Here is a 16,054-nt window from a genome sequence, read left to right as displayed (position 1 = left end):
GACACATTCCTGGGGTCAGATACATCACATGATCACACTGACAGAACCACAGGCACATAGACACAGGCAACAGAGCATGCACAATGTCGGCACTAGTACAGTGTATATCCAGCAATGCAGGCTGCTATTCTCCCATGGAGACGATCGTAGAGATGCTGGATGTAGTCCTGTGGAACGGCTTGCCATGCCATTTCCACCTGGCGCCTCAGTTGGACCAGCGTTCGTGCTGGACGTGCAGACCGCGTGAGACGACGCTTCATCCAGTCCCAAACATGCTCAATGGGGGACAGATCCGGAGATCTTGCTGGCCAGGGTAGTTGACTTACACCTTCTAGAGCACGTTGGGTGGCACGGGATACATGCGGACGTGCATTGTCCTGTTGGAACAGCAAGTTCCCTTGCCGGTCTAGGAATGGTAGAACGATGGGTTCGATGACGGTTTGGATGTACCGTGCACTATTAGTGTCCCCTCGAAGATCACCAGTGGTGTACGGCCAGTGTAGGAGATCGCTCCCCACACCATGATGCCGGGTGTTGGCCCTGTGTGCCTCGTTCGTATGCAATGCTGATTGTGGAGCTCACCTGCACGGCGTCAAACACGCATACAACCATCATTGGCACCATGGCAGAAGCGACTCTCATCGCTGAAGACGACACGTCTCCATTCGTCCCTCCTTTCACGCCTGTCGCGACACCACTGGAGGCGGGCTGCACGATGTTGGGGCGTGAGCGGAAGACGGCCTAACGGTGTGCGGGACCGTAGTCCAGCTTCATGGAGACGGTTGCGAATGGTCCTCGCCGATACCCCAGGAGCAACAGTGTCCCTAATTTGCTGGGAAGTGGCGGTGCGGTCCCCTACGGCACTGCGTAGGATCCTACGGTCTTGGCGTGCATCCGTGCGTCGCTGCGGTCTGGTCCCAGGTCGACGGGCACGTGCACCTTCCGCCGACCACTGGCGACAACATCGATGTACTGTGGAGACCTCACGCCCCACGTGTTGAGCAATTCGGCGGTACGTCCACCCGGCCTCCCGCATGCCCACTATAAGCCCTCGCTCAAAGTCCGTCAACTGCACATACGGTTCACGTCCACGCTGTCGCGGCATGCTACCAGTGTTAAAGACTGCGATGGAGCTCCGTATGCCACGGCAAACTGGCTGACACTGACGGCGGCGGTGCACAAATGCTGCGCAGCTAGCGCCATTCGACGGCCAACACCGCGGTTTCTGGCGTGTCCGCTGTGCCGTGCGTGTGATCATTGCTTGTACAGCCCTCTCGCAGTGTCCGGAGCAAGTATGGTGGGTCTGACACACCGGTGTCAATGTGTTCTTTTCTCCATTTCCAGGAGTGTATTTTGATGTTGTAACATACGTTTCACAAAATCTGTTATTGGATGTAAAATTAAACTGCACTTTGTTTTCTACCACAGTCGTGTGATTTCCAAATGGGATGAAGTGGTTACATGCTTCTGATACGATGTTTTCGATCTCAGATTTCAATGCAGATGTATTACCCCACGTATGGATGAACCTCTTCAATAATATGCCATAACATGGAGGACATATGGCGCACTGTTTATGAATAAGTATGTACGACTACCTCCATGGAATGTAAACACAATTACAGTTATGGTTACTGATATCGCATTGTGTATATATTTTAAAATAATACTCGTCCATAGTCATGTGCTTTTGTAGATGATGTAAAATGACTTAGAGTTGAAATTGGGCAGTTGCGATACACATAAAGAATAACTATACAGGTTATTACAGACAATGTTTTCTTTTACAAAATTTTTGAAGGCTATGGACCCACATCCGAATAAAATATTTTCTTGTCTGGCAGTTGGTATCAGCGTCTTTGAGTCGTCTTGAGTTGATCGTCTTAACGAAAGTAAAATCTGGTCCTGGTTTCTTTTTTCAGAGTATACTAATATCCTGTTTGTTGATTTTTATACCGGGTGATCAAAAAATCAGTATAAATTTGAAAACTGAATAAATCACGGAATAATGTAGATAGAGAGGTACAAAATGACACACATGCTTGGAATGACATAGGGTTTTATTAGAAAAAAATACAAAATTTCAAAAAATGTCCGACAGATTGCGCGTCATCTAACCAGAATAGCAATAATTAGCATAACAAAGTAAGACAAAGCAAAGATGATGTTCTTTACAGGAAAAGCTCAATATGTCCACCATCATTCCTCAACAATAGGTGTAGTCGAGGAATAATGTTGTGAACAGCACTGTAAAGCATGTCCAGAGTTATGATGACGCATTGGCGTCGGATGTTGTCTTTCAGCATCCCTAGAGATGTCGGTCCATCACGATACACTTGCGACTTCAGGTAACCCCACAGCCAATAATCGCACGGACTGAGGTCTGGGGACCTGGGAGGCCAAGCATGACGAAAGTGTCGGCTGATCACACGATCGTCACCAAACGACGCGCGCAAGAGATTTTTCACGCGTCTAGCAATATGGGGTGGAGCGCCTGGTTCTAATAAAACCCCATGTCATTCCAAGCATGTGTGTCAATTTTTACCTCTCTATCTGCATTATTCCGTGGTTTATTAAGTTTTCAAATTTATACTGACTTTTTGATCACCCAGTATATCCAATTTTTATTCCCACATCTTGTAATGCAGCAGGCATAAGATCACAAATATTTTTGTGTCATGTAAAATCACAACTGTTGTATAAGATCATTATGTGTAGCTGTTCACAGCAACCTCATGAACTGATCATCAGCATGTTCGAAAAACTGGCGATGAAGTGGTACTGTCTTTGGCAGATATCGATCAAATAATGTTCTAGAAGCACAGAGGCTACTGACTGATTCATATTGGTGCTGTATAAACTTCTAGTTTTAATGTTTAACACAAATCAAAATTAGTCTATATTTTTACACGCCAAAATTACTTCGAAAATATTATGGAATTAAAAGACATTTACGGGACTGAAAAAAATATTTGTATGTTTTCAAAAAATAAAGATGTTACACAGCATTGTAAGTTCAACATACTGTAGTTTAATAAACTAAAACGTAAGCAGAATCTTTCATAAGTGATCTGACATTGATTTTATTTAAAAAAGATAATAAAATTTTATTTTGTTGTAATGTTTGTAATAAAACTATTTTTTGTAGCTTAGCCTTATAGTGTAATAATATCGATATACACTCGACTAACTTTAAGCAAGTGAGAGCTTTGTCGGACTGCTAAACATTGTGTAAATGTCCAGAAACATGAATCAGGCACTATATATCTCAAAATAGCAACAACCATTGCTGAAAATAAGATGACGTCGTAAAAATGTACGTAAGCACTTGTTTTATGGCAACGGCAAAATACTTTCTGGGCCAAATGTACTCGACTACTGCTTGTGAGACGCCACACTACAAGTCACGCCATCCAGCCACACCCCCTACTTAACATATCTTCCCTTTCTTCAAAACAGACCAATCAGGGAGCTTCTAAGCCAACACACTCATATTTAGAAGTCTCAGTCACAGCCCAATACTTTAGTAGCCCTTACAACGAAACAACCAATTACATTCCAGCATTTTTCTAGAACTTAAAACTAAATATCCAACCCCCATCTGATTGCACAATAATTGCACTTTTCTAGTACCGATACATTACTTTAGCTAACATCTTGTTAGTAGGACAATAATACAGACAAATTATACATGGGAATAAGATTATAGCACATAGTTTGAGAAGATTCGTATTTTAGGTTGGAAGTGTAAGTTACACATTCATTCCACTTTTTCAGCAGCTGTCACGTTATTTTCACTAACATGTGTTTTGTCGAGCAATATTACAGAAAATTAAGAGGTGGAAACAGAATTTATTTACTGATTTATTTATTAAACATGATCTTATTAGAGCCATCAGGACCTCTCTTACATTGGGCAAGGGTTTCACGTACACTATACCAATTTTACATTATAGTGGCCTAAGAAATAACAATTTGAATATGACAAATAGTATTAAAACGATCTGGGTGTCCACATTGACAGTTAGAGTAAATAATAGTGACAATGAACTAAAGTTAATATCAACAGTACGTCTACTACTGCTGCTGCTGCCAATAGCAATAATAACAGAAATAATACAAATAATAGTAACAATAATGACAATAACAACAGTAATGATAGTGGCACATATAAAAAGAATTTATAAGTCTACAAAAACAGATGTTTTCTGATATAGCAAGTTCTCGGGAAAGGCAATTTAAGACTGAACTAGTAAGAATACCAGGAAATGAGGTAGACCTGGTTGGAAAGTAGGATCTACGAGGGCAACGAGTGCATATGGGGACAATGGTAATCGTTATTGTTACTATGGTAGATATGTCATTAACTGTGTTCTGGAACACTGGGGCACATAATTTGAGAGCCCACAGTCATGTTCTATGGATCAGCTGTAAGTTATACAATAACCACGTTCTTCCAGTAGCTGCCACGATATTTTATTTTCCATGTTTCTTATAGATACATTATGTGGGCAGTTTCGACATTGAAACAGCACTACACATCTTCGTTGAATGATGTAGACGACAGAATTTTCTAAGTAACACCAGTGTTGTCAATATCTCTAAGTCTTTTAAACATGTGTTTCGCTGATGTGCCTTTGACATACCTTTACATACAGTTACACCCTTCACATATTTGGCAGACACTCTGAATGTGTTAATAAAATTGTGGAACTTAGCTTTAACGATACACGAGTGTTGCTGGCATATTTTTGACAAACATTTTAGACATAGTAATACTGTAAGTTGCTTTTTTATTTAATTTAAATGGGAAATTAACATTGTGACATCTCATACAGAACCACTTTGTGTGTGTGTGTTTATGTTTGTGTGTGTTAGAGAGAGTGAATGTTTTTATGTGTGAAATCTGAATGTGGAAATATTTAATTTGCTGGCTCAATGATGTTTTACTTAAAGTGCAGCACAAAGGCAGAACTGCGCTTATTGACAATTGAAGCATAATATGGAAGTTAGAACACTAGTGACAATAAGCGAGTTGTATCTGTTTTGTACTCCTATTGAAGGAGCTTTTTATGTATTTTGATAAATAATACAGACAATTTGCATGTGGAAATATTTAACTATGTCTTGCATCACGTGTACTAAAATGTCTCGTTGAGAAGTGGGATATACAGAGAATAATATGGCGATTGGTGTTTCTTTTTGAATGGCTGGTAAAATATTTAGAAGTAATTAGCTGTTTCATGGACGAAACCGCAGTTCAGAAGAAACTCCATGGTCCACTAGAGCCAAGAAAAGTAAACGTACGCAGGGAACGCATAGTTTGGTATTAAAGCCGACGGCGCTCTCGTTCTTTTCACTAGCATAGTTTTTGCGTAGTTATAATTTTATTGCTGATTTAAAGACCACTCATTTAAGTATGGAATATCATAATTTTGAATGCAGTATTGTTTGCACTCTGATAAAGGTACAAATGGAGTATACATTGTGACTCAGAGAAGTAAAGTGCCCGAGTGATCCACTAAAGCAGCGGAACGATGTTTTTGCAGAAGAGTAATTCTTTTACTCCGAGTGTGAAAGAAATGGTAAAATACATATTGAAAAGGCATATAAGCCGTATGGAGAAGTGCTTATTGTCGTATTTTGTAGTAATACACGAGGATACCGTATACTGTACTGTAAACAGTGAGGATTGCTCTGTGATTAAAACCCTAGAACAGAGAGCGTAACTGCGAAAAGTAAAATTACCTATACGAACAATGAACCACGCTATGCAACCATGACATGAATTGTAAAAAACACTGATGGACGATTCTGTGATTAAACGTATGATAGAGACTGTAATTTTGGAGTGTAAATGTAAATATATATTTGCTGTGACATCTGAGTTATTCGAGTGAACTTCGTGCACGCAGATAAAAGCTGGTACACGATACCAATTGTTTACTGGACATGAATATTCCAGTTACGGTACAATTATCAGGACATAGTATTTAGCTGAAATCAAAGGATACTTTAGACTGTAAACAACGCTGACAAAGTATATTTGTCTAGCATTAGAACATGGGCATCATTCACCAAAACTGTGGTATCGTGATCGAAGCGCACACATTTCCTTCAGTATTGTTTATGTTATATTTGTAAATGATTTCCGGTGCAGTGATCAGAACTGACGGTGAAAGAAGGTAAAAATCAGTTGGTGGGTTAGCTGCAGGCGGGTGAAAAACTGGCGCTTGTCAGTTTTTCGTCATTAACTGACAATAGCGTATGGGAACCCACTAGTTCCTGCTAGTTTTATCTAACGGAGACACTGGTGAGCGTAAAATCAGGGAATTCGTGTTCACACGGAGACTAATCAACAAACGATCTTCCCGCGCATCACTGTCGATTCGCACATCAAAGGGTGGTGCACGAAGGAGCCTCTGGGCAAGTAAAAGCGATAAGAGTCAGATTTCATTTTACTTGAAAGGACATCACGAAAATTTCATCTCTAGCTCAACCAACGTTGAGCACCGTAGGACAAAGTTCAATAGTATCATACAATACGCTTTAGACAAGTGTGGATATGTCACGAGCAAAATTTTGAAGGGTGGAAAAGACCTATCGTGGTTCGTCAACCGTACTGAAAAGCAGCTACGGAAGCCAAGAGAGCTTCACGGCAAATTTAAACTTAGCCAAGGCATCACATATAAACAAAAATTAAACAAAACCAGAATTAGAGTAAGAATGGTTATGCATGAAGCGTTCGACGATTACGAAAGTAAAACTCTCTGCCACATTGACAGAAAAGACTGAAAAGTTTTAGCTTTATCTTACTTCCTTAAACGGATCGTAGCTAGCTGTCCAGAGACTCTGCGAGCATAAGGGCACTAAAGCAGAAAGCGACAAACAGAAGGCCGAAATACTAAACGGCTTTTTCCAAAACTGTTTCACGAGAAAGATCGCACTGTAGTTCGTCCTTTGAATCGTCGCACGAATGGCAAAATAACGGATATCGAAGTAAGGGTATGGCTGTCTATATGTAAGAAAAGTGAATATATTGATTTCATAAACTTACCCCTCACGTGACGTGTACTTGGGTAGGTAACTTACTCAATAGCTGAGCAAAACTGACTGTTGGCGGGCCCTGTGTTGCGCATGCGAACAGTGTTGTGAAATATACTTTTAAACTTCACGAAATGGAAAGTTGGAGATAAAGGAAACGGTTCTGCTGAAATGCCATAAGGAACTGTGCTCAATGAAATCTATATAACTATAACACAGTATCGAGGTACATTATGAATGCTGTGTGATATGAAGTGCAATGTTAAACTAGAAATATCCACAAAAATAAATTACTCCTCTACTCAGAAGAAAGTGACTGTTTGAAATCATCAATACTGTTCACTGAAAATTAATGTGCTTGCTAAATTGACACCTGGAAATTCCGACTACACAATGTTTGCTGAGGAATGCAAGGCTAGATCTGCCCTGAAATAAAAGCAATTTAATTCTTGGACAGCACGCTGTTCTTTGTGTATGGAGTACTGACGTTCTCGAAAGCAAACGCAGATCAGCAGACGCAGCAACTAAAGATAAATACACCACTGGCCGTTAAAATTGCTACACCAAGAAGAAATACAGATGATAAACGGATGTTCATTGGACAAATATATTATACCAGAACTGACATGATTACATTTTCACGCAATTTGGGTGCATAGATCTTGAGAAATCAGTACCCAGAACAACCACCTCTGGCCGTAATAAGGGCTTTGATACACCTGGGCATTGAGTCAAAGAGAGCTTGGATGGCGTGTACAGGTACAGCTGTCCATGCAGCTTCAACACGATACCACAGTTCATCCAGAGTAGTGACTGGCGTATTGTGACGAGCCAGCTGCTCGGCCACCATTGACCAGACGTTTTCAATTGGTGAGAGATTTGAAGAATGTGCTGGCCATGGCAGCAGTCGTACATTTTCCGAATCTAGAAAGGCCCGTACAGGACCTGCAACATGCGGTCGTGCAATATCCTGCTGAGATGTAGGGTTTCGCAGGGATCGAATGAAGGGTAGAGCCATGGGTCGTAACACAACTGAAATGTAACGCCCACTGTTCAAAGTGCCGTCAATGCGAACAAGAGGTGACCGAGACGTGTAACCAATGGCACCCCATGCCATCACGCCGGGTGATACGCCAGTATGGCGATGACGAATACACGATTCCAACGTGCGTTCACAGCGATGTCGCCAAACACGGATGCGACCATCAGGATGCTGTAAACAGAACCTCGATTCATCCGAAAAAATGACGCTTTGCCATTCCTACACCTAGGTTCGTCGTTGAGTACACCATCGCAGGCGCTGCTGTCTGTGATGCAGCGTCAAGGGTAACCGCAGCCATGGTCCTCGAGCTGATAGACCATGCTGCTACAAACGTCGTCGAACTGTTCGTGCAGATGGTTGTCGTCTTGCAAACGTCCCCATCTGTTGACTAAGTGATCGAGATGTTGCTGCACGATCCGTTACAGCCATGCGGATAATATGCCTGTCATCTCGACTGCTAGTGATACGAGGCCGTTGGGATCCAGCACGGCGTTCCGTATTACCCTCCTGAACCCACCGATTCCATATTCTGCTAACAGTCATTGGACCTCGACCAACGTGAGCAGCAATGTCTCGATACGATAAACCGCAATCGCGATAGGCTACAATCCGACCTTTATTAAAGTCGGAAACGTGATGGTACGCATTTCTCCTCCTTACACGAGGCATCACAACAACGTTTCACCAGGCAACGCCGGTCAACTGCCGTTTGTGTATGAGAAATCGGTTGGGAACTTTCCTCAAGTCAGCACGTTGTAGGTGTCGCCGCCGGCGCCAACCTTGTGTGAATGCTCTGAAAAGCTAATGATTTGCATATCACAGCATCTTCTTCCTGTCGGTTACATTTCGCGTCAGTAGCACGTCATCTTCGTGGCGTAGTAATTTTAATGGTCAGTAGTGTAACCTACTCTAAAAAGGTTTGTTTCTAAGAAACAATCTGTGACGTCATGTGGCGTAAGGCACAATGCACATACGACAAAATCTTATCAACTGTACTATGAATTATGGGGGTGGGTATTACGCTAAAGAAGTTCGTTTCTGAGAAAATAAATTCTGGTTGTCGAGAAACAGACAGCACAACGTAAGAGGACTCTAACAATTACAAAATTTTCTCATTACAGTTATTACAAACATACCTTTAGAATTACTCCACAACCTTCAGCATCATTGTATAAATCAGGAGAAAATATTGCAAATGAGTATTCATCCCCATAATGAAGTATTCCATATAGATTCTCCCAGATTCACAAATAACAGATCTCTTTCTCTGAAAAACTCAACTGCTCACTAATGTGCCTAAAAAGAATGTCCCAGCCCTGCACAGCAGACAGACTAGCAAGTCAACCACAGATAAAACTAAGCAAAGAGTCAAGAAACTTATTCACTGCTCATCCAGTGCGCTCATCCACCTTTGTCCCGGTACAGTAAAGCTGAATTATTAACAACAGCAGAAACCATATAAGAATCTTACAAGCGACCAAAGCGAAGAAAAGGAGTTGAAATCGCTTGATAGAGGAAAGGCTACTAGACGGGACGGGATACCAGTTAGATTCGATACAGAATGTGCAAAAGAGTGTTCCTCTCTTCTGTCGGCAGTATGCCGTAGGAGAGGAGCGAAACGTTCCTAATGACTGTAAAAAAGCGCAAGTCAGTCCCGTTTTCAAGAATTAATGTGAAACAGAGGCGCAAAACTACAGGCCTACTTCTCTGACGCCTGTCTATCGTAGAATTCTGGAACATATTTTATGCTCGAGTGACACGACGCTTCTGCAGATCGGAAACCTTCTCTGTAAAAACCAATATGGATTTTAAAAACAACGTGCGTGTAAATCCCAGCTCGTACTGTCCGTCCACGAGCCACAGAATGCAGTAGATACAGGCACCCAGGTAGATGCCGTTTCCTTGACTTCCAGAGGGCGTGCTACACAGTTCCGCACAGCCACCTAATGAACAAAATACGAGCTACGGAATATTAGACCAGCTACCACACCCAACAGACAGGAATTAACTCGTGAAATTATAAACGATGTTCTTCAGAATATCACTAAGTGGGTCTCTGCAAATGGGCTCTCATTAAACTTTGACAAAACACAGTACATACAGTTCCACACAGTAAATGGAATGACACCATTAATAAATATAGACTTCGATCAGAAATCTGTAGCTAAGGTAGAATATTCAAAATTTCTAGGTGTATACATTGATGAGGAGTTGAACTGGAAAAAACACACTGAAAATCTGATGAAGCGTTTGAGTTCAGCTACTTATGCTATTTGGGTCATCGCAAATTTTGGCGATATACATCTCAGTAAATTAGCTTACCACACCTATTCTCATTTTTGCTTTCGTATAGCATCATATTCTGGGGTAACTGATCATTGAGTAAAAGAGTGTTCATTGCACAAAAGTGTGTAATCAGAATAATGGCTGGAACTCATCCAAGATCATCCTGCAGGCACTTATTTAAAGAGCTAGAGATCTTCACTGTAATCTCACAATATATATATTCACTTATGAAATTTGTTATTAACAATCCGACCGAATTCAAAAGTAATAGCAGTGTACATGGCAACAACACTAGGAGAAAGGATGATCTTCACTACTCGAGGTTAAATGTAACTTTGGCTCAGAAGGGGGTTAATTATGCTGCCACAAAAGTCCTTGGTTGCTTACCTAATAGCATCAAAAGTCTGACAGATAGGCATATAACATTTAAAAGGAAATTAAAAGACTTTCTTAATGGCAACTCCTTCTACTCATTAGATTAATTTTTGGATATATTAAGTGGATAATTTCCCCAACTCCCACAAAGAAATAAAATAAAAAAAATATATTAAGTGTCATGTAATATTTCGTGTAATGGAATATCTTGTATAGACACCTTTTATTAACCTGACACATTCCGCATCATTACGAAGTGTTGTATTCATGATCTATGGAACAAGTAAGAAAAAATTTGGTTGAAGAGTTTGTGGCATTTGTGGCAAAAAGAAGACAGCATTTCTCTCTCAAGCTGTTGTCTACAGAGATGTCGCGATGCTAGAAAACCGTAGCGAAATGCTGGGAGTTCTGTAGAGGATTGACGATTGTTGCAGAGAGTGGCAACTGACCCTCCAAATAAACAAGTGTAAAATACTGCGAATACATAGCCAGAAAGAACCTTTTGCTGTATGATAACGCAGCTGCAGCAAAATCACTGAAACAGTTACTTCCGTAAACTTTCTACCAGATCCGTGAGGAGCGATTTGAAGTAGACGGTCCACATAAAATTAATCGTGAGTAAGGCAAATGCCAGTAATGAGATTCATTAGAAGAATTCTCAGGAAATGTAGTCAATCAACAAGTTTGAAATCACTCTTTCAATCAATAATTGAATATTGCCCTTCTGTCTGGGATTCGTACTAGGTCTGACTGAAAGAGGAAATTGAGAAGATCGAAAGGAGAGCGGCAAGTTTCGTTGTAGATTCATTTAGTAAGCGCGATAGCGTCAAGGAAGTGCTCAGCGACCTGCAGTGGCAGTCGTTACAATAGAAGCTTTCTGCATCACGTTGTGGTTCATTGTTAGAATTCCAGGGGCGTTCGTACAGGAGTCAACCAATATCTTGATTCCTCTAACGTATATCTCGCAAAAATATCATCAACATAAAATCAGAGAGGTTCAAGCCCACAGGCTTAGCAGCAATCGTTCTCTCCGCGAACCATACATCACTGGAACAGGGAAAGTGAGAAGTGACACTGGTACACTACTACACTTCACCACACACCGTAAGGTGGCTTGCGTATTGTAGATATAGATGAAGAGGCTTTCTTCTGGCAGGCCACTTATATTCTGTAGTATCTAAAACATCGTTTCGTCATGTGCCAGTTCACTGTTCACGAGTCCAGTCATTGTCCCGGTTTTGATTTCACACATGCTGATATTCCGTGCTTTACTCTCGATGATGAATACGAACACTGACATAACTGCACTTTATCGACAGGAAGGTTGCCGTTTTAATGGTAAAGCGGCACAGTGATGTCAGACCGAAGGAAACTGCTAACGCTCTCGATAAGAGAGCTGTCCACTATGAGACAAAGACACACGCCCACTATCCGTATACACAGTTTCTGCAGCAAAGTGTTGTTCAGGCAGTTCCTTGTGAAGTAACAGTGTAGTAAGCCTTACAACAGAACCTCAGAAACCATAACTGCTGCTTACGCATCTATTGTATTGCGACGTCCCGCACGTTTCAATTAAAGAGACATACTTCGAAGACACAACAGTGAGAAATACAGCCGGAAGAATAAGATTTGACGCACCCTTGAACCTAGCGGAGCATACCCAAAAGTCTGAGTCATACTCGGAGTAAATTTCAAGGAGGGAGCTATTATCGGTTATTGGGATGAGGCACGCTTATTACCCTTTGCATGCGGTCGGAGTGGAAGTTACACTTTCATAGAAGCTGTAAAATCTGGAAAACGACGAAGATTCGAACCACCTTGAGCAGGGATGTACATGTCAACAAACATACAAGAACTTTATGAGTAAGTGCAATATAAAAATTAGTAATGTATTACAAAGTACAGTATTTTGCAAGATGCAGGCATTGAGTGGTTGATCTGGGGGGAGGGGACCAAACAGCGAGGTCATTGGTCCCATTGGATTAGAAAAGCATGCTGAAGGAAACCGTCCGTACCCTTTCAAAGGAACCATCCCGTCATTTGCCTTAAGCGATTTAGTGAAATCACGGAAAAAGTAAATCTGGATAGCCGGATGCGGGTTTGAACCGCCGTCTTCCCGAGTTAGAGTCCAGCAGACTAACCATTGTGCCACGGTATGCAGGAATTAATAAGCGCTGCGCAAAAAATGTAGTTTTAAATTGTGTATGTGAAGAATAAATTTGTATTTTAAATTTAACTGTTGTAACTAGATCCTTAGAAAACCATTGCGACGATATCAAATGATTGCAGTTTATCACTCATGGAAATATGAATGGGACATGCATTTTAATGATCTGTTACATTTCTATCCAGTTATAAGCACGTTACATATTTTTTTAATGCAGGATATTATTTACGCATGTTGAATGTGTTCATTTCATGTTATGAGCATCAGTAAAGGTTTGTATCGTTTTCATAAAAATGTCAATAAAATGTGAGAGGAAGCAACTGGAAGCAGGTCGGCGATGATGGATCGCAGGAAAGTCAAAGAAATCTGTCGCAAGACGAACTGTGAGAAATGAGCAATAAGAAGAATTTTAGACAAGATGCAAGAACTAACCCGATGGACCTTGGCTTGGTAAATTTAGTTCAGTCCCGTGAAAAATCCACAAAGGTCGAATTTTTTCATACGTGCGACACAATCGGAATAATAAGAGCTACTAATCCCTACATCATTGAGCTAGTGTACCCAAATTAAGGAAGGAAGCATAAGTCCCATGTCACAGAATCTAAGAAGCTTAAACATCGAGAGCGCGCGCATCTTTAAGCGCAGTGAACTCTAAAGTTAATCCCAAAGTCTCGGCAAGGATATGTCTGTCGACCGTATCAGCCAAGGAGCGCTGCCTTGCAACTACAATTAATTGTTCTTGGGTCAGAGGCAAAGCTGTGCATGAAACACTGGCTCAGTTTTTTACTGTGAGCTGCAACAGGGGAAAGTGGGCGCTCGGAGCTGCATGCACAGCTGCTGGTAACAGGAATTATTGAGTTGTAAACTAGCAGAGACAGTTTCTCACAACAAACATGGTTGACCAAACGTCGTGTTAAGACTCGCAAAAACGAATCCAATAAAACTTGCAAATGATGCGTGTTATATGTACCGGAAATCGTAAAACAGCGAATGGGAACAATTATGTGTATCAAGATGTCTCACTGTAACATCTTACAAAAACTGGGTTTATACGTGTGAAAGACTTAGCGAATATTTAATTTGTTTGTTTCATGTTGGGAAGTCATATATAAAGTATTCATCCTCTAATAATCTTTTACGTCCCGTGTCCCTTGTAAATTTTATTATTGTTGGTGCACAGTTCAGTTTTGTGAAAGATGGCGAACAGGCAGTGGGCCACTGCAGATTTCAACTTTGTGCATCTGTTGTGGAAAAATTTGTCGAATAATTTACTGCTAAACTTTAGGCGAATGTCATATATAGATTTTTGCTGATTCTCGTAAAACATTTGTTTCGACGGTTTTTGTTCTTTTCCAAAGTTTTCATCTCAGGAATGTCTTCTGTTCGAATAAATGTAACGAATTCATGCTTCAAGTTATGCCTGCATCTATTGCTGAAAAGAAGCAGAAAAAAGAAAGTTGAAATGCTACACTGGGGTCAGGTTTCCGCTGTGTGTGTAGCATAATTACTGCGAGAAAGTTGCAAGAGAAACCCAGTTTACACGACGAAAATTTATCAGATGCGGCGAAAGCTTGTAGAGAAATGTCAATAAGCGCATACGGATTTATATAGTCACACAACGAAGAATAATTATTAATATTAGAGTTATGAGCCACAACCGCATGCAGGATTACGTTGAAACATTAATGGTAAACTCAGTATGGCACGAAAACAAGTGAATAATTTTGATACTGTTCTGTAAGAGTAAGACATAAATTTGACCGGTCTTAGTGTTTGAGTCTAGAATTTTAAATAACCAATGTAGGAACTGCAAAACAATGCCTGCCATCTTGTAAGACAATTTCGTTGACAACTGTGGTCCACACACACAGCATCAGAAACTGCAATTTGTAACGATGTACTAAACTGAGAAGAGCAGGGATTATTTACATTTTAGAGCGCCTAATGAGGTTGCGTTTGTGAGAATTATATGTTAAACGACAACTACATTTCCCTTTTGCGGTCTGTTCAGTTTGAACAGTTATTCTGGTAACAGACTGCTAAAAACAGTTCGCAGTACAGTCATTCTCACAGCTATATGCGGCCGAAGTGGCCGTGCGGTTAAAGGCGCTGCAGTCTGGAACCGCAAGACCGCTACAGTCGCAGGTTCGAATCCTGCCTCGGGCATGGATGTTTGTGATGTCCTTAGGTTAGTTAGGTTTAACTAGTTCTAAGTTCTAGGGGACTAATGACCTCAGCCGTTGAGTCCCATAGTGCTCAGAGCCATTTGAACCATTTTTTTGAACAGCTATATGTATGGATGCGACGTTACTTATTCCATGAATTATACGTTTCCACTAATGTTATGATTATTCCTTTTAGAGTGAAATTGATTTTACTCTTAAGTTTAAACCGCAGATATTACAGCTCTCATGTAAGATACGGCCGCTGTTTCACTGTACAGCAAGGTTTACTCCACGATCTGGATTATGGCCTAAAGAACACAAGTTATTGTCAAACCATGCTATCTTCGGTTACATAAAACAATTTTTTCAAAAGTAAATGCAAGAACATTCTAGCAAAGTTGAAAAACAATGCAGCCACTGCTTAGACACAGTGTAGCGAAGTTTAAAATCTGTGATATTGTCATCTATTTCATTCCACAACCATATCAAGTGAAACCCTATCAAGCGAGGAAGCCATGGTAATTGTCAGTAAATTAGTCTGTTACACATATGTACTCGCATTTACATTAGACAGAATTGGTTTACATAACCAAAGATACAGGTTTTGACAACGAGTTGTCTTCTATTCAAGTCTAGTGATTATTAATACTTGTAAAACTTGATAATGGCCTAATGCCTAAATCTACATTTTGGAATGAAACCTTCTGTAAAAGGTCATGCTAACGAATGGAGTGAATGCTAAGTCAGGGGCCCGCCATTCCTTATCCACATTTTCCAGCAAAATATTCCAGAGCTATTCGTGATGAAATGCATTTGCGCCATGCGCCTTCTTACACTTGCTTAACCCTAGCTAGAGGCGTAGAAGACCCAACGAGGGATGTATAAAATATTATTTCCCGTGCAGCCCTAAGTGTCTTGGTTACCTGAAAGACTTCCTGAACTTTGTAAAACTGGAACGTTACAAATTGCTTCAGT

This window comes from Schistocerca americana, chromosome 6 (genome assembly GCF_021461395.2).
Source record: "Schistocerca americana isolate TAMUIC-IGC-003095 chromosome 6, iqSchAmer2.1, whole genome shotgun sequence".
Lineage (NCBI taxonomy): Eukaryota > Metazoa > Arthropoda > Insecta > Orthoptera > Acrididae > Schistocerca > Schistocerca americana.
Note: the sequence above shows the minus strand (reverse complement) of the source record.